The following is a 25,876-nucleotide window of genomic DNA, read 5'->3' on the forward strand; positions in this document are numbered from 1 at the left end:
CACACTCAAACCAGTGTGCCTGGCACCTACTACCATACCCCGTTCAAAGGCACTTACATTTTTTGTCTTGCCCAGTCACCCTCTGAATGGCACACATACACAATCCATGTCACAATTGTCTCAAGGCTTAAAAATGCTTCTTTAACCTGTCTCCTCTCCTTCATCTACACTGATTGAAGTGGATTTAACAAGTGACACCAATAAGGGATCATACTGTAGCTTTCATCTGGATTCACCTGCTCAGCAATGTTCCTTCTAATTCTTTTAGTCACTGAGCAAATTTCTGATCCTGCTGAGCTCAAACTTGAACGTTGTGAAAATTCTGTGCAACTTCCGGTGCGTGTTTACTGTGAACACTAAGGCTCTATCCACTTTAAGTTAGTTTTAACAGTGGTCAAGTTGGCTACTGTGGCTATATGATCATAGGCCTACCAGAGTGGAGAATGGAGAAAATGCATCCCATAACATTTTAACATGGAAATTGCTGTTCTATCGTTCAGCCTACAGTAGCAGCCAATGTGTGGTGTTCAATGTAGGCCTACATTCCATGAGACTTTTGAAACAAACATGCAGGGCTTGACATTAACCTGTTTATCAACTTGTCTTTCAGACAAGGAGGTGACTGAAAATGTTGTTGTGTTGTTTGATGCAAGAAACCATCAAATGCATCATTATTCCCATACCATTATTATGGCGAATCAGACAAATTATGCTACCCCCCTGCCTATTGGCTACTTAGATTATTCAAGCCTGTCTCAAAATACAACACTGCCCTTTTAAGTAAAACAAAAGCTGACTCGCTTTTCAAAGATGTCTAGAAATGCACACGTTTTGTGCTCTTGTAGAAAGCAATCACTCCCTCATTGTTTTTACGTTTTTTTTTTTATCTTTTTTTTTCTTGGGGGTATATCAGCTTTAATATTGCAGATAGATTGTAACTTCCATCAATGTAATTGTCTGCATCACTTCCAATCCCCCATATGTTTTTTTTTTTTCTCGCAAATATATATACAGTTGAAGTCAGAAGTTTATATACACTTAGTTTGGAGTCATTAAAACTCGTTTTTCAACCACTCCACAAATGTCTTGTTAACAAACTATAGTTTTGGCAAGTCGGTTAGGACATCTACTTTGTGCATGACACAAGTAATTTTTCCAACAATTGTTTACTGACAGATTATCTCACTTATAATTCACTATATCACAATTCCAGTGGGTCAGAAGTTTACATACACTAAATCGAATGTGCCTTTAAACAGCTTGAAAAATTCAAGAAAATGATGTAATGGCTTTAGAAGCTTCTGATAGGCTAATTGACATCATTTGAGTCAATTGGAGGTGTACCTGTGGATGTATTTCAAGGCCTACCTTCAAACTCAGTGCCTCTTTGCTTGACATCATGGGAAAATCAAAAGAAATCAGCCAAGACCTCAGAAAAGAAATTGTAGACCTCCACAAGTCTGGTTTATCCTTGGGAGCAATTTCCAAATGCCTGAAGGTACCACGTTCATCTGTACAAACAATAGTACCCAGGTATAAACACCATGGGACCACGCAGCCGTCATACCCCTCAGCAAGGAGACGCGTTCTGTCTCCTAGAGATGAACGTACTTTGGTGCGAAAAGTGCAAATCAATCCCAGAACAACAGCAAAGGACCTTGTGAAGATGCTGGAGGAAACCGGTATAAAAGTATCTATATCCACAATAAAACGAGTCCTATATCGACATAACCTGAAAGGCCGCTCAGCAAGGAAGAAGCCACTGCTCCAAAACCACCATAAAATATCCAGACTACGGTTTGCAACTGCACATGTGGACAAAGATCGTACTTTTTGAGAAATGTCCTCTGGTCTGATGAAACAAAAATATAACTGTTTGGCCATAATGACCATCGTTATGTTTGGAGGAAAAAGGGGGTGCTTGCAAGCCGAAGAACACCATCCCAACCGTGAAGCACGGGGGTGGCAGCATAATGCTGTGGGGGTGCTTTGCTGCAGGAGGGACTGGTGCACTTCACAAAATAGATGGCATCATGAAAATGATGTGGATATATTGAAGCAACATCTCAAGACATCAGTCAGGAAGTTAAAGCTTGGTCGCAAATGGGTCTTCCAAATGGACAATGACCCCAAGCATACTTCCAAAGTTGCGGCAAAATGGCTTAAGGACAACAAAGTCAAGGTATTGGAGTGGCCATCACAAAGCCCTGACCTCAATCCTATAGAACATTTGTGGGCAGAACTGAAAAAGCATGTGCGAGCAAGGAGGCCTTCAGACCTGACTCAGTTACACCAGGAGGAATGGGCCAAAATTCATCCAACTTATTGTGGGAAGCTTGTGGAAGGCTACCCGAAACGTTTGACCCAAGTTAAACAATTTAAAGGCAATGCTACCAAATACTAATTGAGTGTATGTAAACTTCTGACCCACTGGGAATGTGATGAAAGAAATAAAAGCTGAAATAAATCATTCTCTCTACTATTATTTTGACATTTCACATTCTTAAAATAAAGTGGTGATCCTAACTGACCTAAGACAGGGAATTTTTACTAGGATTAAATGTCAGGAATTGTGAAAAACTGAGTTTAAATGTATTTGGCTAAGGTGTATGTAAACTTCCGACTTCAACTGTACATATCCTTTAAAAAATATATATATTTCCCTTTATTACTTTCCAACCCCACCACCCCTTACCTAATTGGAGTAAACTAGTGAACAACAACGCTTAGGCCTCTACTTCCAGCTTATACATACTATATACATTTTATGGACACAGTCAATTTTACAATAATTAATCAAACAATTTTGTTTGTTTTTACTCCTGAACTTCCTCTACCCTCAAACTCTCCGATCATTTTCTTGATGCCCATCCGGTTTGCTTCTATATTCCATTGTTGTCAACAAATGATCTATAACTGGGCTAATAACTCACTAACTAGCAAAGGATATGAACAAATGTATAAAGGTGCACACGTCGCTAAATGTAGCTCTCGCTTTGATCTCAAAACAAGGGCATCTACTCAGGACTGCTCATGCTGTAAAAACAGTCCAGTTCAAAGTGAATAGCACAGATCCATATGTGGCAATGGTCTATTTGTATACAGGACTACTGCAGCTTTGATTGGTTATGGCGCACCAGTCTGTGTAGAGTACAGGCCTGAGTCAGATGCCTGTCAATGCAATAGAATCCTACTCTGATGCATTCTGCCTACTACAAAATCTCTTAAATTCTTAGTTTGCATACTAAGTCTTGCATAGTTCGTTTTGTTTCGGTATGTGGTTAATTGCACGTCAACGGAGGTTGACCTCTAACTTTCTCTCTCTCTCTCTCTCTCTCTCTCTCTCTCTCTCTCTCTCTCTCTCTCTCTCTCACACACACACACACACACACACACACACACACACACACACACACACACACACACACACCCTTCAGTGCCCAGCGATGCATAGACAGCTGTCTGTTTTCCTTATTTTCTGTTATCCCTCCAGCTTTCCTCTCCTCCTCTAAATCACTGTGGTTACATAAGAGAAAGGAGAGGAGAGGAGGGGAGGAGAAGAGTGGCGAGGAGGAAGAGCACATTCATTCCAGTGTAGAGGAACTGCTGCTGAACTTGTAATTAAGTAGACTCTGCTAACCTTATGGGAGATAAGAGGTTTTCCCTGTACTGGAGCTACCATACTGTCCCCTCTTTATGTCTTTCTTTCTTTCTTTCTCGCTCTCTCTCTCTCTCTCTCTCTCTCTCTCTCTCTCTCTCTCTCTCTCTCTCTCTCTGTACCGCTCTCTCCCTCCCTCTCTCTCTCTTTCTCAATATCTCTTTCTGTCTGTCAGTCACTCCCTCTTCCCCTCTCTCTTTCCCTCCTCTCTCTTCTCCCTCTCTCTTTGTCTCTCTCTGTTTTCTTTGCAGATCACACATTAAGCTTCTGATTCCTCTCCCTCTCTCTGATTGATGTTATGATTTGTTATGGATTTATGAATTGTTGTCCTGTTTATGCTGATTATGCTGATTTCAGTGATATTTTTGTTATGATGATTATCTAACTGTTTTATTATTCAGCTGTGTGGGAGCCTGCTCCCTCCCTCCCCTACTCTTCCTGACAACACACACACACACCAGAGGGATAACTCTAGATCCAAGGCGAAATTTGACGTTTGTGCATGTTGGGAGACGCCGTCAAAACCGGCCACTAGGGGCAAAAACTAAACTAAAAAAGGAGTGCCCCACTCTGGAATTGAACCCGCAGTCTACAGAGCCAGAGCTTAGACCACTCCACCATCCAACCACAATGATTTAGCAAGCCCAGTTGGAATCAATGCCTGAAGTTTTAACCCTATCCAAACCTTAACCCTTAAAGGGATACTTCAGGATTTTGGCAATTAAGCCTTTTATCTACTTCCCAAGAGTCAGATGAACTCGTGGATACCATTTTTATGTTTCTTCGTGCAGTTTGAAGGAAGTTGCTAACTAGCGTTAGCGCAATTGCTAACTAGAGTTAGAGCAATGACTGGAAGTCTATGGTAACTTCAAGCATGCTAGTAGATACCTTAGGCTTCCATTCATTGCGCTAATGCTAGTTAGCATTGGCTCGCGAAACTACCTCTAACTTCCTTCATACTGGATGTAGAGACATAAAAATGGTTTCCATGAGTTCATCTGACTGTGGGGAAGTAGATAAAGGGCTTCATTGCCAACATCTCGAAGTATCCCTTTAACTTAACCCAGTCGAAATAAATGGCTCAATTTAACCCTAGAGTTGTTTCTGTGTGCCTACATTTAACACGTTTGTCACAGAAAGTCAGGCAATTAAGTCAGTTTACTCATTAAAAATAGACCTTTGTCTAAGGACGTACAGAGATGAAGTCAGACTGTGATATCTTGTTGCACACGCACACGCACACACATACACACCTTCCTTTCCTTTCTCTAATAACAATCCCTCCCTTCACACCCAGCTATTATGTAACACAAGTCTCTGGGTGTTAGTTATGCAAATGTCATAAATTTGTATTTACGTATGATCTCTCTCTCCCTCCTCCCCCCCTCCCTCTCTCTCTGTCCCTCCTCCCCCTCCCTCTCTCTCTGTCCCTCCTCCCCCTCCCTCTCTCTGCATCGCTCCCTCTGTATTTGCATCTCGATCTCTGTATCTCTCCTTCCCTCTGCCTTCACTTCTCTCGCTCTCTCCATCTCTGTCTGTATCTCTGCCTCCCCCCTCTCTCTCTCTGTTCTCTTGCTCTACCTCTCTCTCCTCTCTCCCCGCTCCCTCACTACCACTGTCTCCCCTCTCCTCCCTTCATCTCCCCCTGCATCTCTCCACCCTCCCTCTCCCTCTCCCCCGCCTTTCACCACCCTCTTTATCCATCTTCTATCCCTCCTTCCCTCCTCCCTCTCTACCTCTCTCTTCTCTCCATTCCTCTCTCCAGCCAACACCAACTTGGACTCGGAGTCGAAGCGTAGTGCGGCTTCGTCGTCGACGGCGACATCGGGCCACTTCCGGTCTCCATGGCAACAGAGCGTGAATGTGTTTGGCTCGTGGAGCAGGCCGGACTGTGTTCAGGAGCTCCATCAGGAGGCTCAGCTTAACCTGCAGAGCCTGCTGCAAGGTACAGTAACTAACCCTGGGTGTGTGTGTGTCGGGAGTGTGTGTGTATGTCGGGTCTGTGTGTGTGTGTCAGGAGTGTTTGCGTGTGTTGGGAGTGTCTCCGTGTCGGGAGTATGCATGGGGTGGAGGATGTAGGTTGGGGAGAGAGGAGGAGGACGAGGGGTGACAATCTCTGTTTATGTGATGGAAGATGCCGCTGACGTGTTTTTATGTGATGGTGTGTGTATGTGTGTGTGTTTGAGAGAGAGGAGGTCGATGTGAGGGGACCTTGCTGCCATCTTTACAGTAATTCATTCCATTCTCCTCTCTGTTTATACCAAGGATGCTGCTCCGTGTGTATGTGTGTTCCTCTCTCTCTCTCTCTCTCTCTCTCTCTCTCTCTCTCTCTCTCTCTCTCTCTCTCTCTCTCCCTAACCCTCTCTCTCTCTTTCCCACACTCTCTTTCACCCCCCCCCCTCTCTCTCTCTCTGCCTCCTTCTCTCTCTCTCCCCCTCTGCCTCATACTAACCCATGACTGCCCTTCTGTGTGATCAGTTACCCTGGTTTAGATTGGCAGTTTAGATTATGGGTGCATCCCAAATGGAACCCTATTCCCTATACAGTGCACTACTTTTGACCAGACCATAGGGCGCTATATAGGGAATAGGGTGCCATTTGGGATGCAGAATTATCTCTGTAGGTTAAGCCTTCCCTTCACCCTTCACTGAATGAACAGATGAATAAATGAATGAATGAACGCTTACTTACTGCCAATGCATCATCAGGTTGCATTTCCCTCCTTTTACCTTCCCTCTCTTCCCCTCGCTCTCATTCTCGTTCTCTCTTCCTTCTTTCAATCTCTCTCTGTTTTATTTCTCTCTCTCCCCATCTGTGTGTTGCTGACTGTACTGTATGTGTGTTAAACTGGCCAATGTCTCAGATTGAATGGATTAGTGTGTGTGTGTCTGTGTGTGTGTGTGTGTGTGTGTGTGTGTTAAACTGGCCAATGTCTCAGATTGAATGGATTAGTGTGTGTGTCTGTGTGTGTGTGTGTGTTAAACTGGCCAATGTCTCAGAGTGAATGGATTAGTGTGTGTGTCTGTGTGTGTGTGTGTGTGTTAAACTGGCCAATGTCTCAGATTGAATGGATTAGTGTGTGTGGATGTGTTATTAGAAACCCAATAGATAGTAGTAGATGGACGATGGATACACTACCATAAGAATGTATATTATATTAACATAGTGTACATACATCCAATAACTTCCAGGTGATGGGTACAAAAAGTTAACTCATGAATTAAAGAATAGATACCCGCACAATAAACTGTGGGATCATTCACCAGTGTGCATGTATCTTTATTTCATGGATTGTATAATTCTACAGTACAGTATAGAACAGTGAGGTACTCAGCACCCCACCACACACACACAAACACACTGCACTCAGCATCTCAGCCACTACACCCAGGTCTTACTGTACTGTCCATAAGTCTAAGGTATTCCTACTGTGCCTCATCCATAAGTCCCTGTATTTATGAAGCACCTCTATGTCTTCAATATTCCAAATAAGAACAGTTCTATAATAGTTATAATGGCTTTGGATTTTATTGATATCCATTATTAAAAGAAGGAAGGACTGGCTGGTTTAGGAACTCTGCTGCCACCATGGCACATCGGTCAGAATGCAATGATGGAGATGAGGAATCCAGGTTTAGCGGTATTTATTACACACACAGTTGAACACAGGAACGCACAGAAAGGCACATGGAGAGAGGGTTTGGATGGAGGTCAGGAGTTGGGGTTTGTAAGGCCTTGGAGAAAGGATTGGATGTGTTGGATTAGGAAGGATGTGGTGGTCTGGAAGGAAGACAAGAGGGGAACATTAGGAATAACATAGAAAGGTGCAGACATGACAAAGTAGTGCCAGGAGATTATGGGAAGAATATGGGCTTAATATAAGTACAAACTTAGGAGACTGCCTGGACTAAACATAACAAATTATCAATTAGCATTAGCATTATCATTAGCAAACTGGGGACATGGATATCAAAAGGGTATCATAGGCCATAGCTACAGGGCAGCAATATACGTGATAAACATTCATTTGAGTAAATCAGTGTCCTGTTGGAGTGCCATTACCCTTACCAACAATTATCCAATGATAAAAGATGTATTTAGAGTGAGAATAGAAGTGTGCTCTTAAGTCAAACACATATCTGAAATACTTTCACCTTCTTGAGGTGCGCTTCATAAAACTTGCCTGGTAGTTCACTATATATTTTTTATGTATTTATTTTATGTATTTTACCCCCAATTTTATGATATCTAATTGCGATCCAGTCTCATTGCTGCAACTCCCCAATGGGCTTGGGAGAGGTGAAGGTCGAGTCATGCGTCCTCCAAATCATGACCCGTCAAACCGCACTTCTTAACACCCGCCCGCTTAACCCGGAAGCCAGCCGCACCAATGTGTCGGAGGAAAAACCATTCAACTGCCGACCGAAGTCAGCCTGCAGGCGCCCGGCCCGCCACAAGGAGTCGCTAGAGCACGATGAGCCAGGTAAAGCCCCCCCGGCCAAACCCTCCCCTAACCCGGAATACGCTGGGCCAAATGTGTGCCGCCCTATGGGACTCCCGGTCACGGCTGGTTGTGACACAACCTGGGATCGAACCCGGGTCTGTAGTGACGCCTCAAGCACTGCAATGCAGTGCCTTAGACCACTGCACCACTTGGGAGGCCAAGTTCACTATATCTTGCCTAGAAATGCAGAGCTTGCACTTTCGAGACTATTTTATTAGTACCGTTGTTGCTTGAGTTAAGTCAAATTCACTTCAGGGTATTTCAACTATTAGACCCATGTAACTATTTAACTGGTTAAATGGTCTGTTCTCATTATTAATGGTCTGTCTTCTTGGTCCTAAATTAGAGTGTGGTCACGGTTTGCGTTAGCGTTAGCTGCAGGGTTAGTGTGTGTGTGTGTGTGTGTGTGTGTGTGTGTGTGTCTCTGTGTGTGTATGTGTGTGTGTTTGTGTTTGCATGCTTGCATGTGTGTGTTCGTGTGTGTGTGTGTTAGTTTAGAAGCCCTATAGTCGTTTGTCAACTGTAAAGAGGTGTGCAGGCCTGTGTGCTACAGGAGCTAGATGTTAATGGTATCAGTCCCATTATACAGGCAGATAAGCTATTGTTATTCTCTCTGTTCAATACTGGCTATTGAACTGTTGTTAAAACAAGCCTTATGGTCAACTACTGTAGTGGTCCTTCTATAGGGACAGCGCTAGACATAGGCTGTGTCCTAAATGGCATCCTATTCCCTATGTAGTGCACTACTTTTGACCATAGCCCTATGGGCCTTGTACATAGGGAATAGGGTGCCATTTGGGATGTAACCATAGAGATTGTGAGTTTTGTGTTCAAGGCCCTGTTCGAATACTTTTGAAATGCATCCTTCCTTCCTTCAAATTATCACTGATCTGACATGAGACCACTGATTGCCACTCACTTAGTTGGACCTGGGGTTGATTCCAATCTGCTAAATGGCTCCCTTCCTTCCCCCCTTGACCCCTTGCTACCTTCACCCCTTCTGTCCTTGTATCCTTTCCTCATTCCCTTGTCAACCCTCCGTCTGAGTCCTTGAAGGACTGGATAAGTGTAAGTAATATTGAGGAGATATTACCTAAATTATTACTGCTGATCATTTTCATGTAATCAACAAAGACAGAGTGGAAAGGAATCATTACTCTGGTCACTAAAATAGGCCACTAGCTACAACAAACTCCAAATTGACAGTCATAACTGGACAAAACAACCCATCGCATTTCCACCAACCCTAAGGCCCTCTTAGAATAGGCTAATCATCGATTGTCAATGTTCAATCATGAGTACAGAGGAATGAGACAGAGCTTGCATCCCGAATGTCACCCTATTCCCTATATAGTGCACTACTTTTGACCAGTGCACTACTTTTGACCAGGGCCCATACGGTTCCCCATAGCCCCCTAGTCAAAAGTAGTGCACTACAAAGGGAATATGGTGCCATTTGGCACTTAACCAGACAGAGATGGACAGAAGAAAAGAATGAGACAGAAGAGGGATAGACAGGCTGTACATTATCAGACGACCTCGTAGGACTGAAAGAGGGGTATTGTTCCTCATGTACTCCCCCATTCCTTCACTGGAGAGATAAGAAAGGGTGACCCCATTTTTAACCGGTCCCGGTTGCTTGTCTTGTTAGGGGTGGCTGGGTCTGAGTATGAAAGGGCACACACACACACACAGATACAGTGCATACAAACCAAACACACACACTTAGTGATGCATGAGTGGAGAGGGCGACTTGTCTGGACAAGGGGTTAATGATGGGGGGGCGGGGGCTGGCCCTAATTATCATTGTGTGTGTGTGTGGGAGTGTCTAGCATACCTTCACACACCCACCAGTGCCAATAGCCCTCTCCCATTCCTTTACTATAATGTAGTGTATTCCCTACTATCAGTAACCATATGGACTAGCTCTCTCTGCCTGCCATCCTCCTCCCTCTATCTCTGCATGGGATCCGGTGAGTTGAATTTGAGTTGCATCACATCTAGCTAATTGGCAAATTATTCTGTGTGTGTGTGTTCTGTGTATTCAGTTGAATGATTCCTGTTGAGTATTATTAGCGTAAAAATAAATAAAGAGAGTCGCACACTCTATATACAAGCTCCCAGTAATTTATTGGGTAAACCACCAACGTTTCGGCATCACTGTGCCTTCTTCTGCTTGCATAACAAACAGTAGCAAGCGTATCATTTTGTCCCAACTAGCTCCCTATGGGCCCTGGTCAAAAGTAATGCACTACATAGGGAATAGGGTGCCATTAGGCACAGCAACTCCAGTCACTATTTTCGACTCATTGCATTGTTACTTTTAAGTTGGAATCCGTAGTGTTGAAACTGCCAAGTCTGTTTGTGATATTACAACAAAGACGTTACTACAATGAACACTTTTTTTGTTAGTTTTTTACATCATTGCACGTGCGATAGAACAGTGGAGTGTCTACCACGATTTATTTCTCCCCTTTATGCTGGAGCTCCTCTCCGCCATTTAACAAACAAAACAATAACAATAACAAATGCGCCTGGGGTGGCCAATTGCGCTTTTTCCTCTAATGCAGATCTCAGTTTTAATTGCTCTGGATTTAGCATTTGCATGTTTTAGCATCAATCTTATAGCTTTTAAAGGGCAAAACTGTGCTTGGTTATGCTAATTAAAGCATCCTAAATGGCACCTTATTCCCTAAATATATTGTCACATTTCCATACAGGATTTACCTCAGTGTTTTTCCCAAAAGGCTCAGACTTTTCCATCTATGCAGGCCAGCACCCGTGTCTCACTGGGCCATGGCTCAGGTTGACCTGCTCTCATTTGGGGCCAAAGCCAGGCCACTGATACTTTTCAGCTATCATTTGCATAACAATGGCTAACTGTGAACTTTAACATCTTCTCACAAAGCAACTGTTTTGATTATGCAGAGGTTGTTGATTCTTCTCTTCTTCACAAGTCTTCACTGTCAGCCATAGTTAAGGAAACACAATCTCCCTAGTATAACATACAGTGAGGGAAAAAAGTATTTGATCCCCTGCTGATTTTGTACGTTTGCCCACTGACAAAGAAATGATCAGTCTATAATTTTAATGGTAGGTTTATTTGAACAGTGAGAGACAGAATAACAACAACAAAATCCAGAAAAACGCATGTCAAAAATGTTATAAATTGATTTGCATTTTAATGAGGGAAATAGGTATTTGACCCCTCTGCAAAACATGACTTAGTACTTGGTGGCAAAACCCTTGTTGGCAATCACAGAGGTCAGACGTTTCTTGTAGTTGGCCACCAGGTTTGCACACATCTCAGGAGGGATTTTGTCCCACTCCTCTTTGCAGATCTTCTCCAAGTCATTAAGGTTTTGAGGCTGACGTTTGGCAACTCGAACCTTCAGCTCCCTCCACAGATTCTCTATGGGATTAAGGTCTGGAGACTGGCTAGGCCACTCCAGGACCTTAATGTGCTTCTTCTTGAGCCACTCCTTTGTTGCCTTGGCCGTGTGTTTTGGGTCATTGTCATGCTGGAATACCCATCCACGACCCATTTTCAATGCCCTGGCTGAGGGAAGGAGGTTTTCACCCAAGATTTGATGGGACATGGCCCCGTCCATCGTCCCTTTGATGCGGTGAAGTTGTCCTGTCCCCTTAGCAGAAAAACACCCCCAAAGCATAATGTTTCCACCTCCATGTTTGACGGTGGGGATGGTGTTCTTGGGTCATAGGCAGTATTCCTCCTCCTCCAAACACGGCGAGTTGAGTTGATGCCAAAGAGCTCGATTTTGGTCTCATCTGACCACAACACTTTCACCCAGTTCTCCTCTGAATCATTCAGATGTTCATTGGCAAACTTCAGACGGACCTGTATATGTGCTTTCTTGAGAAGGGGGACCTTGCGGGCGCTGCAGGATTTCAGTCCTTCACGGCGTAGTGTGTTACCAATTGTTTTCTTGGTGACTATGGTCCCAGCTGCCTTGAGATCATTGACAAGATCCTCCTGTGTAGTTCTGGGCTGATTCCTCACCGTTCTCATGATCATTGCAACTCCACGAGGTGAGATCTTGCATGGAGCCCCAGGCCGAGGGAGATTGACAGGTCTTTTGTGTTTCTTCCATTTGCGAATAATCGCACCAACTGTTGTCACCTTCTCACCAAGCTGCTTGACGATGGTCTTGTAGCCCATTCCAGCCTTGTGTAGGTCTACAATCTTGTCCCTGACATCCTTGGAGAGCTCTTTGGTCTTGGCCATGGTGGAGAGTTTGGAATCTGATTGATTGATTGCTTCTGTGGACAGGTGTCTTTTATACAGGTAACAAGCTGAGATTAGGAGCACTCCCTTTAAGAGTGTGCTCCTAATCTCAGCTCGTTACCTGTATAAAAGACACCTGGGAGCCAGAAATCTTTCTGATTGAGAGGGGGTCAAATACTTATTTCCCTCATTAAAATGCAAATCAATTTATAACATTTTTGACATGCGTTTTTCTGGATTTTTTAGTTGTTATTCTGTCTCTCACTGTTCAAATAAACCTACCATTAAAATGATAGACGATAATTTCTTTGTCAGTGGGCAAACGTACAAAATCAGCAGGGGATCAAATACTTTTTTCCCTCACTGTAAGGGTGGATAGACTAGTGCAACACTGGTGTTCCAGTCGAAAAGCAGCATAGCCCGATGGGTCCTGGTCAAAAGTAGTGCACTATAGAGGGAGTAGGGTGCCATTTGGGATGGAGACAGTGTTAAGCTGCTCAGTCATGTCTGGAGAGAGAGTTGCTGTCCTTGAATCCAACTAACTCACTTTCCTCCAAATCTGCATATTTAGAGACAAACATCCAATTGAGATTAACTTCTTTTTTAATCTATTTTAAATCAAATTTTTCAATAGACAGCTCTATATTATCTGGTATATAAAACTCACCTATATCTGTCCTCCTTGTAATACCACCATTTTATAAAAACTCTTATTCTGTTATTTCTATATCATGATTAATTAATTCCTACATTTACAGTGGCATACTTGTCTATACCTTTTTGCTGCTGGTGTCATCTCACATTAAGAGCAGCCTTGGATGAGAATAGGGGCGTTTTGTGATGTTGAAAGACTGAGACTGCAGTCTGATAGACTAGGACAGATTATTCTACTCCCAGTGGCTAGACTAATACATTAAACAGAATCACTGGCATAGATTTTTGTTAGATATTTTTGCACCACAAAGCAGATTTCATGTAGCCTGATAATTGTGGTCCTCTGTAGCTCAATTGGTAGAGCATGGCGCTTGTAACGCCAGGGTAGTGGGTTTGATCCCCGGGACCACCCATACGTAAAAATGTATGCGCACATGACTGTAAGTCGCTTTGGATAAAAGCGTCTGCTAAATGGCATATTATATATATTATTATCCCAGATCTGTTTGTGCTCTTGCCAACTCAATTGCTCCTTGTCAAGCCAACATTTTTTTGCCATGGCAATCGGAATCAGAATCACCTTTATTTGCCAATTACATTTACACATACCCAGAATTTGCCTTGGTGAGAAGGTGACAAGGAGTTGACATTATAACATAAACAGACTGGCACTCACTCAGATTTGAGAAATGAGTGTAATGGCGGCGGAGGGGATGGCTGCTGTTTTACGGTCTCCTAACCAATTGTGCTATTTTGTGTTTTTTCACGTTATTTGTAACTTATTTTGTACATAATGTTTCTGCCACCGTCTCTTATGACCGAAAAGAGCTTCTGGATATCAGAACAGAGATTACTCACCTCGAACTGGACAAATATTTTTTCTTAAACGAGTCGGACGCGAAGTATTTACTCCAGATAAACCGACCAGGCCCAAATCCCTGTCATTCGCGTGAAGAGAAGACGCAGATACAGGGGACCCAAGTCCGGCGAGTGGGTAACCCGCCTCTACCATCCATTCTATTGGCCAACGTACAATCATTGGAGAATAAACTGGATGAGCTCCGTTCAAGACTATCCTACCAATGGGACATAAAAAACTGTAATATCTTATGTTTCACTGAGTCGTGGCTGAACGACGACATGGATAATATACAGTTGGCTGGTTTTTCTGTGCATCGGCAAGACAGAACAGCTGCCTCCAGAAGACAAGGGGTGGCGGTCTGTGTCTATTTGTCAATAACAGCTGGTGCACAAAATCAAATATTAAGGAAGTCTCAAGGTTTTGCTCACCTGAGGTAGAGTATGTCATGATAAGCTGTAGACCACACTATTTACCAAGAGAGTTTTCGTCTATATTTTTTGTAGCTGTCTATTTACCACCACAAACCGATGCTGGCACTAAGACCACACTCAACCCTAAAGCCATAAGCAAACAAGAAAATGCTCATCCAGAGGCGGCGCTCCTAGTGGCCGGGGACTTTAATGCAGGGAAACTTAAATCTGTTTTACCTAATTTCGACCAGCATGTGCAACAAGACAAAAAAAAAATCTAGACCACCTTTACTTCACACACAGAGATGCGTACATAGCTCTCCCTCGCCCTCCATTTGGCAAATCTGACCATAATTCTATCCTCCTGATTCCTGCTTACAAGCAAAAACTAAAGTAGGATGTACCAGTGACTCGCTCAATACGGAAGTGGTCAGATGACGCAGATGCTAAGCTACAGGACTGTTTTGCAAGCACACTGGAATATGTTCCGGGACTCATCCGATGGCATTGAGGAGTATACCACATCAGTCACCGGCTTCATCAAAAAGTGCATTGATGACGTTGTCCCCACAGTGACTGTACGTACATACCCCAACCAGAAGCCATGGATTACAGGCAACATCCGCACTGAGCTAAAGGGTAGAGCTGCCGCTTTCAAGGAGCAGGACTCTGACCTAGACGCTTAAAATAAATCCCGCTATGCCCTCGGACGAACCATCAAACAGGCAAAGCGTAAATACAGGACTAAGATTGAATCCTACTACACCGGCTCCGATGCTCGTCGGATGTGGCAGTGCAAACTATTACGGACTATAAAGGGAAGCCCAGCCACAAGCTGCCCAGTGACACAAGCCTACCAGACGAGCTAAATTACTTCTATGCGCGCTTCGAGGCAAACAACACTGAAGCATGCATGAGAGCACCAGCTGTTTCGGACGACTGTGTGATCACGCTCGCCGTAGCCGATGTGAGTAAGACCTTTAAACAGGTCAACATTCATATGGCCGCAGAGCCAGACGGATTACCAGGACATGTACTCCGAGCATGCGCTGACCAACTGGCAAGTGTAATTTTCAACCTGTCCCTGTCAAGCAGACCACCATAGTCCCTGTGCACATGAACACTAAGGTAACCTGCCTAAATGACTACAGACCCGTAGCACTCACGTCATCCCAAAAACCCTAGTCCCACTCCAATTTGCATACCGCCCCAACAGATCCACAGATGAGACAATCTCTATTGCACTCAACACTGCCCTTTCCCAATTGGACAAAAGGAACACCTACGTGAGAATGCTGTTCATTGACTACAGCTCAGCATTCAATGCCATAGTGCCCTCAAAGCTCATCACTAATCTAAGGACCCTGGGACTAAACACCTCCCTCTGCAACTGGATCCTGGACTTCCTGATGGGCCGCCCCCAGGTGGTAAGGGTAGGCAACAACACATATGCCACGCTGATCCTCAACATGGGTGCCCCTCAGGTATGTGTGCTTAGTCCCCTTCTGTACTCCCTGTTCACCGATGACTGCGTGGCAAAGCACGACATCAACACCATCATTAAGTTTGCTGACGACACAACAGTACATCACTGCGGCCAAGTATCCTGCCATCCAAGACCTCTATACCAGGCGGTGTCAGAGGAAGGCCCTCAAAATTTCCAAAGACTCCAGCCACCCTAGTCATAGACTTTTCTCGCTGCTACCGCACGGCAAGCAGTACCGGATCGCCAATTCTAGGTCCAAATGGCTTCTGAACAGCTTCTACCCCCAAGCCATAAGACTGCCTAATGCATAGTCACTTTACCCCTACCTACATGTACATATTACCTAAATTACCTGGACTAACCTGTACCCCGCATATTGACTCGGTACCGGTATCCCTGTATATAGCCTCTTTATTGTTGTTCTTTCATTTTTTACTTTAGTTTATTTAGTAAATATTTTTTCTCAACTCTTATTCTTCTTTAAACTGCATTGTTGGATAAGGGCTTGTAAGTCAGCATTTCACGGTAAGTTCTACACCTGTAGTATTCGGCACATGTGACAATAAAATTGTATTTGATTTGATTTCATGACAGTGCAGCAAATACAGCAAAACAAGTGAGGCAATGCAATCAACAAAGTCATAAAGAAGTTGTTGCTGGTACTCTCTTTCATTCCACATTCACTGTAAGGTTATAATCAGTTCATCTTGAGGAGTCCTAAGTTAACTGGGGATGTTACATTTTATGTTACTGTCTCTTGTCCTCATAATTGAAAATCTATAAGTAAAGTATTTTTTAGTAAGAAGCAAGATGTCCAAGTTGCCAGATCTGTTTTGCTATAGCCTAACCAGAACCAGACCTGACAACCACAGGCTCCCAGTAAGGTGGTCATTTTGTCGCAACTATAATCAGTGGGCAGGTCTTCCCTCTTCCCTTAAGGGGGATTTGCTGGGGGCCATTGTTGATTCAAGTGGTATTCCATTATTTCCAGGCGACTGGCATTGCTAGGCAACCCTACACCAGGAGGAAGGCATCTATATTGTCCCAGAGAGCAAGTTCACTCACCCCCCCCCCCCCCCCCCCCACTCCCCAAATATTGTCTGAAGGAGTTTGGGGGCGGGACAGGGCTTGGGGTGATATGTGTGTGTGCTCGCATACGTGGATCTGTGTGTGTGTGTGTGGAGGGATATGGGGCTGCTGGGATGAGTGGAGAGGGGTTGGGGAGTGGAGGAGTGTGTTTTGGGCCAAATGAATGGCTAGGGGGTTGTGTTTGGGGACTTTTAAGGGGGGTGGGTTGTGGAATGATAATCAGTATGTTTACAATGGCCTGAGGTGGAGTCCTGCAGCTTCTAGAGAAACGGGAGGAGAGGAGGACAGAGAGATAGAGAGAGAAGCAGGGGAAGAGAGAGACAGAGAGAGAAGCAGGGCAAGACAGCGAGGGAGCAACAAGGGACAAGAAAGAAAGAGAGAGAGGCAGGAGAAGGTAGAGAGAGGAGGTGGAGAGAAACATTCCCAAAGAGAGTGCAAGAAAAATAGAGGGAAACGGGAGAGAGGAGTGAATCAGTGAGTGCTAAAGAATCAATGCAAGAGGTGGACTCCACATTTTGTTCTCTTGTGTTAGATCTCCACTCCTCCAAGCCTCCACTCCTTGCATGTGGCTAACTGCTCCAAGCAGACTTCAAGAAGCAGCTAACGGGATGGATGTTCTGCAACTTGACTAACTCTGAGGTTGTTGTGTCTTGTGTGTGTATGTGTGTGTGTTTATGTGCGTGCCCGTGTCTGTTGCTGTGTGTGTGCGTGCATGTGTGTAACTGTCTGTGTGTGTGTGTGTATGTCTGACACAATGTGTGTCTTAACACCATTCATGTGTGTATGTGTATGTGTTTCTACCAGACTTTGAAGAGCAGCTGTATGACACCAAGCTAACAGGCCAGACCTTCCGCCACCCAACAGCGTCCTCCCAGAGTTCTGACGACACGTCCACCACCCTCAGTCGCTCCCCTGTCTCCCTCAACATCAAGAGACCGGAGTTCATCTTCCTGGCAAATATAAACACCTTTATTTGATTTAATTTGCACTTTAATTTACCTTTACTGACCTGTATTTCGTTCTTGTACGAATTGTAGTTCTTGTACAAATGTTCTACAGCTGATTTTTAGGTGCTGGGTACTATGTATTTGGACATGGTAGCATATTGTTTGATAATGGAAATACATTTCTCCATTGCTACATGATTGAAGTTGACTACTTGATTTCAAACAGAAAATGAGAGTTTCATGTGAATCTGAAACTTCACAGCACAAATATTCTCTAGTCTATGAATCTAAGTGCAACTCCTTCCTTCCCATCACTCCTCTCTCACCTATACCCTCTCCTCCCTCCTCCTCTCTCCTTCAGCCGGCGTCTAAGGGGCAGGTGTGTGAGGAGGATGAGACCTCCTCAGTGAGTATCAGTAGGGGTACAGACCTGTCCCACTCTCCCTCCCCGTCCCCCTGTGGGTCAGATCGCCCTCTAGTGGGGTGGAGCAGCACCTCCCTGGGACCCCCCGTGGCCGAGAAACCCCGTTGGCACCTGGGACGACGCACCCCCGCTCACCTGCTACCCCTGGACGTCACAGGTAAGGGATGGAGATGGGGAAGGCAGGAGATGGGTGTGGGTAGTGTGTGTGAATGTGTTTGTGTGTAAGCATCACTGCGTACAGAATCTAAGTTGTTTATCCTATCTATTTGGTTACATTCTATCTACTCTATTTTCGGTCATCTATTTAGGTTTTGTGTGTGTGTGTGTGCGAGTGCGTGCATGTGTAGTGTGTGTGTGTGTGTAGTGTGTGTTTTTGGTAGTACGCTCTGGTCATCATAGCTGCAGCATTCTGACACTCACCCTCCAAACCTCCTCCTGGTTTTGGCATAGCAACTGCTTTGTCATTGGACGCCTCTCCCCTTCTCTCCCCCTCCTTTCCCATCCTCCCTCTCCTCTTAATTCTCATCCATCTACAGTAGAGTATCTCACTCTCTTTCAGGACTCTCTCTCTCTCAATCTATCTTTTATTCTCCCCTCGCTCTCATTTTCCCAGAATCTCTTCAACTCTATCATTCTCTATCATTCTTTCTCTCTCTCTCTCTCTCTCTCTCTCTCTCTCTCTCTCTCTCTCTCTCTCTCTCTCGCTCTCTCTCTCTCTCTCTCTCGCTCCATCATTCTCCCTGCATCTCTCTCTCGGTTTGTCACTGTATCAAACCACGTGTCATCTTTCTCCCTTTCTCTGCCTGTGCAATACAGTGTCAGTGCAGTAGTGTATGTGTGCCTCTGAGTTAGGTGTGTTGAGACTAGCTTGGTAAGGTTAGGTGCGTTGTGTATTTTAGGTGGGCACCTGATTTCCAGTTAGATGCACTGTACCCATGTGTGTTTTCTGCTGCACCCTCTCTCTCTCTCCCTCTCTCTCTCGCTCTCTCATCATCTCACCATTACCATTGCCCCAATGACATAACAGGTAGCTGTTGCCATGGCAACACCCAGCTCTTCCTTCCTTCACTCCACTCCTCTATCCGAAAAAACTGCAGAGGGAGAGAGGGAGAGAGGGAGAGAGGGAGAGAGGGAGAGAGGGAAAGAGAGAAAAAGAGAGAAAAAGAGAGATGGCGGAACAGGGAAAGAGAGAGAGAGAAAAGAGGGAAGGAGAGAAAGTGGTAGAGTGACGTATAGAGAGAGAGAGAGTTGTTTTTCTCCTCCTCGCACTATTTTCATGAATGAATAAATGTAAAGAAACAGACCAGACCTGAGCTGACTGTGTAGAAGGTAATGAGTTACCCAAGGTCTTTTCTCAGGAGATGTCTCCGAAACTTCAAATAAAGTTTCATTCTTAATGTAGGCAAGCGCAGGAAAACATTATTCTGATGTTAAGTGAGTCAGAATGCTTCCTCATTATCAATGAGACAACCTCTCTTTTTGTCCATGAGTAACTCAATAGTCTCTTCCTCTCTCTCTCCCTAGGTGAGGGTAAACTCTTGGGTGTAGACCTCCTCCAGGGATCGTGTTCCCCCTGTTCCCCCTCTCCGTCCCTGGGCTGTGGTGGAGGAGGCCAGCCCCGGTCTCTGGAGCCTGTCACAGACACCCCTGTCCAGCACATACCCCTGAGGAAGACCCATAGTGACCTGGACCCCAGCCTTCCCCAGTCCCCCAGGACCCCACCTCCTACCCTGGGCACCATGGACCACTCTGCCGCCCTCCTCTGCTCCAACTCCCCCTCTCAGTCCTGGAACGGCCCCAAGGGCTCCACCTTCTCCCCAGGAGCCTGGAACGAGGCCTATAGTTATAGTATAGCTCCAAGTCCGCTGGGGAAGGGACCTGCGACCATGCCCAAGGGGGTAAGGATGGTGGGGATGGTTGGGGGGCAGGGTGGGGGGTTGATGTGCCCCTCTCAGACCAGTTCGGGACTCTCCGTGAGCTCAGGGTCGCAGTCTCACTCTAGTTCGTTCACGTCAATATCGGAACCTTCCGGACACAGGCACCCAGGCACCATAGGGATGATGATGGGGAGGCGGAGCGAGACAGAGGGGGCGGCGGCTAGCCCCACTGACGAACAGAGTGGTTCGGAGAGAGGGATGGGAGGAGGAGAGAGGAGGGAGAGATCGGCACGTTCTGTCGCTGCCGCCAATGCATTTAAGTTCCGTGAGCGTTCTCTTTCCACGCCGACGGATTCCGGCTCGTTCTGCTCCGCGGATAACGTCTGCGGCGGGATGTATGGCGTCGGCGGACTACCTGGAGCCGGTAACGGGACAAACGGGAACGGCGGCAGCGTTTTAACAGCGATGCACCACCACCATTACCCTCGCGGCGAGGGGGGTGAGAGGGGCGAGAGCTACGCCCTCCTCTACCCCAGTGGGAGCTCCGAGGATGGGAGCGCCAGCATCGACAATATCTCCGTAACTGACAGCAACTTCCCCCCAGACGGTCGCCTAAGGTTACGTTCTCGCTCCATCTCACTGAAGAAGTCCAAACGCAAACCCCCTCCGCCCGTCCGGAGTGTCTCGCTCATGAAGAACTTAGGGGATGCCGAGGGGCGCGTGCATGGCCACAACGGAGGTCACTACCGGGACGGCCGCCCCAAATCCCTCCACATCCCCCGGGACCACCTCCAGGACTTCCAGACAGACTTCCTCCTACCCTCCTCCTCCTCCCTCTCCAAGCCTGATCTGGAGATGCCTGAGCTGGGCCACGTGGATGGACCCCCTAGCCTGGAGGTCCAGGGACCAGACACAACAGAGCTGTCCTTCCCAGCCCACTGGCAGCTGGAGGAGTGGAAGGCTTCTGACCCCTACAGGTCGTTGTCTGGGTCTAGTACAGCCACAGGGACTACTGTTATAGAGTGCATGAAGGTAAGAGAGTCTCCTATACACTAAGGGCCCTATTCAGACTTGAGATAAGTTGACTAACATGAACATGAAGTCAAATTTGGACTTAAGTCCATGTTAAGTCTACTTATCTCAAGTGTGAATAGGGCCATTAGCACTTCCCTTAGTCACAGGTTTTTGGTATTTTACTGTATGTACTGTGTAATGCAGGGCTGCCCAACCCTCTTCCTGGAGATCTGCAGTCCTGTAGGTTTTCAGTCCAACCCTACCCTAACATACATTATTAATCTAGTTAAGGTGAGCAGCTAATAAGTGGACTGAACCTACTGGCACTAGATCTCTAGAAAGAGGGTTGGGCAGCCCTGGTTTAATGTATGTTTTTTTCTGATGTACAGTTGAAGTCGGAAGTTTACATACACCTTAGCCAAATACATTTGAACTCAGTTTTTCACAATTCCTGACATTTAATCCTAGTGAAAATTCCCTGTTTTAGGTCAGTTAGGATGACCACTTTATTTTAAGAATGTGAAATGTCAGAATAATAGTAGAGAGAATTATTTATTTCAGCTTGTATTTCTTTCATCACATTCCCAATGGGTCAGAAGTTTACATACACTCAATTAGTATTTGGTAGCATTGCCTTTAAATTGTTTAACTTGGGTCAAACGTTTCGGGTAGCCTTCCACAAGCTTCCCACGATAAGTTGGGTGAATTTTGGCCCATTCCTCCTGACAGAGCTGGTGTAACTGAGTCAGGTTTGTAGGCCTCCTTGCTCGCACACACTTTTTCAGTTCTGCCCACAAATGTTCTGTAGGATTGAGGTCAGGGCTTTGTGATGGCCACTCCAATACCTTGACTTTGTTGTCCTTAAGCCATTTTGCCACAACTTTGGAAGTATGCTTGGGGTCATTGTCCATTTGGAAGACCCATTTGCGACCAAGCTTTAACTTCCTGACTGATGTCTTGAGATGTTGCTTCAATATATCCACATAATTTTCCTTCCTCATGATGCCATCTATTTTGTGAAGTGCACCAGTCCCTCCTGCAGCAAAGCACCCCCACAGCATGATGCTGCCACCCTGTGCTTCACGGTTTGGATGGTGTTCTTCGGCTTGCAAGTAACCCCCTTTTTCCTCCAAACATAACGATGGTAATTATGGCCAAACAGTTCTATTTTTGTTTCATCAGACCAGAGGACATTTCTCCAAAAAGTATGATCTTTGTCCCCATGTGCAGTTGAAAGCCATAGTCTGGCTTTTTTATGGCGGTTTTGGAGCAGTGGCTTCTTCCTTGCTGAGCGGCCTTTCAGGTTATGTCGATATAGGACTTGTTTTTACTGTGGATATAGATACTTTTGTACCTGTTTCCTCCAGCATCTTCACAAGGTCATTTGCTGTTGTTCTGGGATTGATTTGTACTTTTCACACCAAAGTATGTTCATCTCTAGGAGACATAACGCGTCTCCTTCCTGAGCGATATGACAGCTGCGTGGTCCCATGGTGTTTATACTTGCGTACTATTGTTTGTTCAGATGAACGTGGTACCTTCAGGCGTTTGGAAATTGCTCCCAAGGATGAACCAGACTTGTGGAGGTCGAAAAAAAATTTCTGAGGTCTTGGCTGATTTCTTTTGATTTTCCCATGATGTCAAGCAAAGAGGCACTGAGTTTGAAGGTAGGCCTTGAAATACATCCACAGGTACACCTCCAATTGACTCAAATGATGTCAATTAGCCTATCAGAAGCTTCTAAAGCCATGACATCATTTTCTGGAATTTTCCAAGCTATTTAAAGGCACAGTCAACTTAGTGTATGTAAACTTCTGACCAACTGGAATTGTGATACAGTGAATTATAAGTGAAATAATGTAATCTAAATATTACTTGTGTCGTGCACAAGGTAGATGTTAACAAACTATAGTTTGTTAACAAGAAATGTGTGGAGTGGATGAAAAACGAGTTTTAATGACTAAGTGTATGTAAACTTCCGACTTCAACTGTACGACCAGGAAGATGATTTTCATGTTTTTAACCATTCATGTCTAATACATTTAATCTCATCTAATTTGATCTAATCTAAGGTTCGTGGCAGCTCCGAGTCTCTCCTGGACTCCCCCTCCACTTCTAGAGCCACCTCCCCCTCCCTGCTCTCCATTGAGACAGAGTCGACCAAAGCTTCCTCCCCCTTCAAACCACCAGGACTCATGTCCCCCTCCAGCGGCTACTCTAGCCAATCAGAAACTCCGACGCCCAACACCCCCTCCAATCAGGTGGCAGGAACACCAACAGGGCCCGCCTCCACGTTGGGGTGTAAGATGCGCCCCAAAATCCCAGAAAGGAAGTCTTCCTTGCCAGCGACATCTCCACGGGACCCTGCCGCCCGGTCGAGGCTGTCCTTCGAGATGCCGGTTAACGCTCATCTGGATTTGTCCTCCATCAAACCGAAACAGAAGGCCAGCCGGCGCCATTCTGACACTTCCACCGCCGCTAAGCCCGGTAAACTGAGTGCCGGCAGCCAATCAGCTCTCCCAGTGGTGACCACAAATGAACTTCGGAACATCCGCCTGCGTTCTGTCTCCCGTACTGACCTGGAGGTCTGCCCCGATGGAGCCTCTAATGACATCATCGAGGAGGAGCAGGGTCGCGACCTTTCCCCCCCGCCCGTAACCCCTGGTGGCACCCCCGGCCCCCTCGTCGCCCCCAAACCCAAACCCCCCGTGGCCATCAAGCCCTCATTACCCAAACGCCCCCTCAACATCCTCCTCAAGTCCCCCTCCTCCTCCCCCGTTGCCTCCGACTCCCCCCCTGCCTCCCCTGTTGACCCCCCCGGCCCATGCCTAACCCCAGCATCTACATGGTGGTAGGTAGGAAGCCCAGCTGAAGAAAGCCTTCCCTCACACCCCTACCAGCCCCTGTGGACCCCAGGAACAACCCCAAACTTTCCCCCTCCACTATCCCAGGGCCTACGATCTCCCCTCCTTCCACCACACCCAGTCCCTGTACGATCTGCCTCCTCTCCCCTGCCCCAGCCCCTCCTGAAGGACCCCACCATGGAGCCGGAGTTCGACCCTGACTTGGAGCTCTGTCTTGGGCCTGAGGATGGAGGGTCACTCCCCTCTCCCTGCAGTAACCAGGAAGTGCTGGAGACTCAGGATAAGAGCAAGTCTCTACCTAGCAGGATGACCATATCCTGTCTCGCTGAATTGGACAAGAAAAAACCCAAGGTAGGCCAGCTGACTGGGATATGGTTCAATGATGCGATGTTTTTGTTCTGTGGTCAGTTAGTCAGTCAGTCAATTGCCTGCCTCTGTTTCTGTCTCTTCTGTCTCTCTCTCTCTCTGTCTCTCTCTCTCTCTCTCTCTCTCTCTCTCTCTCTCTCTCTCTCTCTCTCTCCCCCCTTCTCTCTCTCTCTCTCTCTCTCTCTCTCTCTCTCTCTCTCTCTCTGTCTCTCTCTCTCTCTCTGTCTCTCTCTCTGTCTCTCTCTCTCTCTCTCTGTCTAGCTGTCTATCTGCCTCTTCTCTCTCTCTCTCTCTCTCTCTCTCTCTCTCTCTCCTCTCTCTCTCTCTCTCTCGCTCTCTCCCTGTGTATCTCTCTCTGTTCTCTCTATTTCTCTCTCTCTCTCTTTCTCTCTCTCTCTCTCTCTCTCTCTCTCTCTCTCTCTCTCTCTCTCTCTCTCTCTCTCTCTCTCTCTTTCTCTCTCTCTCTCTCTCTCTCTCTCTCTCTCTCTCTCTCTCTCTCTCTCCTGTGTATTTCTCTCTCTCTCTCTCTCTCTCTCTCTCTCTCTCTCTCTCTCTCTCTCTCTCTCTCTCTCTCTCTTCTCTCTCTCTCTCTCTCTATACTATACAGTATGTTGTCTGTATGTATTTACTTGCTACAAAGCACATTGTCCTTTGGTTATCATGTACACTCTCTACTAATAACAAATCTCTCCCCAAGGTTCCTCCGCCGGTTCCAAAGAAGCCCAACGTCCTGCTCCTCCCCAACTCCACCACGGTGCACTCCAACGGTACCACCGACAGACCGGGAACACAGACAGACAGCCCGGTAGCTCTCCGGTCTCCCGTTGGAGTGTTCCCACCAGAAGAGATTCCTGGGAAAGAGGAAAACCAGGAAAACTACCTGGGAATGGGAACGGATGAGGAAAGCTCCATGGAGTCTTCATTACAGTCTTCATTACAGGACTCTTCTCTTACAGTTGTGGAGGGGAGGCTCAACATTACAGAGACAGGCAGAGGTATGTTTACAATGTTATGATGGAGAATTAATACATTTAAATCTATTTAGCTGGAATTCAGATCCTGTCAGGAGTGAAAGTATTACAGTGTAAAACTTCCTTTCCAGTTTCACTTCAATTGTAGTTGATGTTACCATTGCAATTGAAAAATATATATACCAATATTTTTTGGATTGGTCATTGTTAATTGTTTTCTTCATTTATTGATTGATATTCATTGATATAAATGTTTCTTGTTTTCATTGGTCAGTCGTTAGAGAGTAACTGACCAATCATATTGTTTCCAGGTGATGATGCGGAGAGTGTTGAGGAGAGCAGTTCGGTCATTAGTGACAAGACAGAACTCCACATCACCGAGGAAATGGATGATGATGTCAGAGGACACACACCTCCCACGCACACCACAGAGGACCTGTTCACCAAAATACACAGGTATGCCAATACACACGCACACACACACACACACGCACAAACGCACAC

At 45.8% G+C, this 25,876-nt stretch overlaps 1 pseudogene across 1 annotated transcript in view; it reads left to right on the plus strand.

Moving 5' to 3' along the window:
- The window catches only part of LOC311132387 (NHS-like protein 2), a 112,620-nt pseudogene that overhangs the window by 82,651 nt on the left and 4,093 nt on the right, over window positions 1-25,876 (plus strand). Inside the window, exons 2-8 of the transcript in view lie at window positions 5,424-5,603; window positions 17,714-17,862; window positions 18,218-18,437; window positions 19,805-21,189; window positions 23,244-24,386; window positions 25,099-25,396; window positions 25,684-25,828. The product of the transcript in view is annotated as an NHS-like protein 2 (transcript). The remainder of the gene's footprint in view (window positions 1-5,423; window positions 5,604-17,713; window positions 17,863-18,217; window positions 18,438-19,804; window positions 21,190-23,243; window positions 24,387-25,098; window positions 25,397-25,683; window positions 25,829-25,876) is intronic.

Source organism: Coregonus lavaretus (assembly GCF_964263955.1).
Source record: "Coregonus lavaretus genome assembly, chromosome: 7".
Lineage (NCBI taxonomy): Eukaryota > Metazoa > Chordata > Actinopteri > Salmoniformes > Salmonidae > Coregonus > Coregonus lavaretus.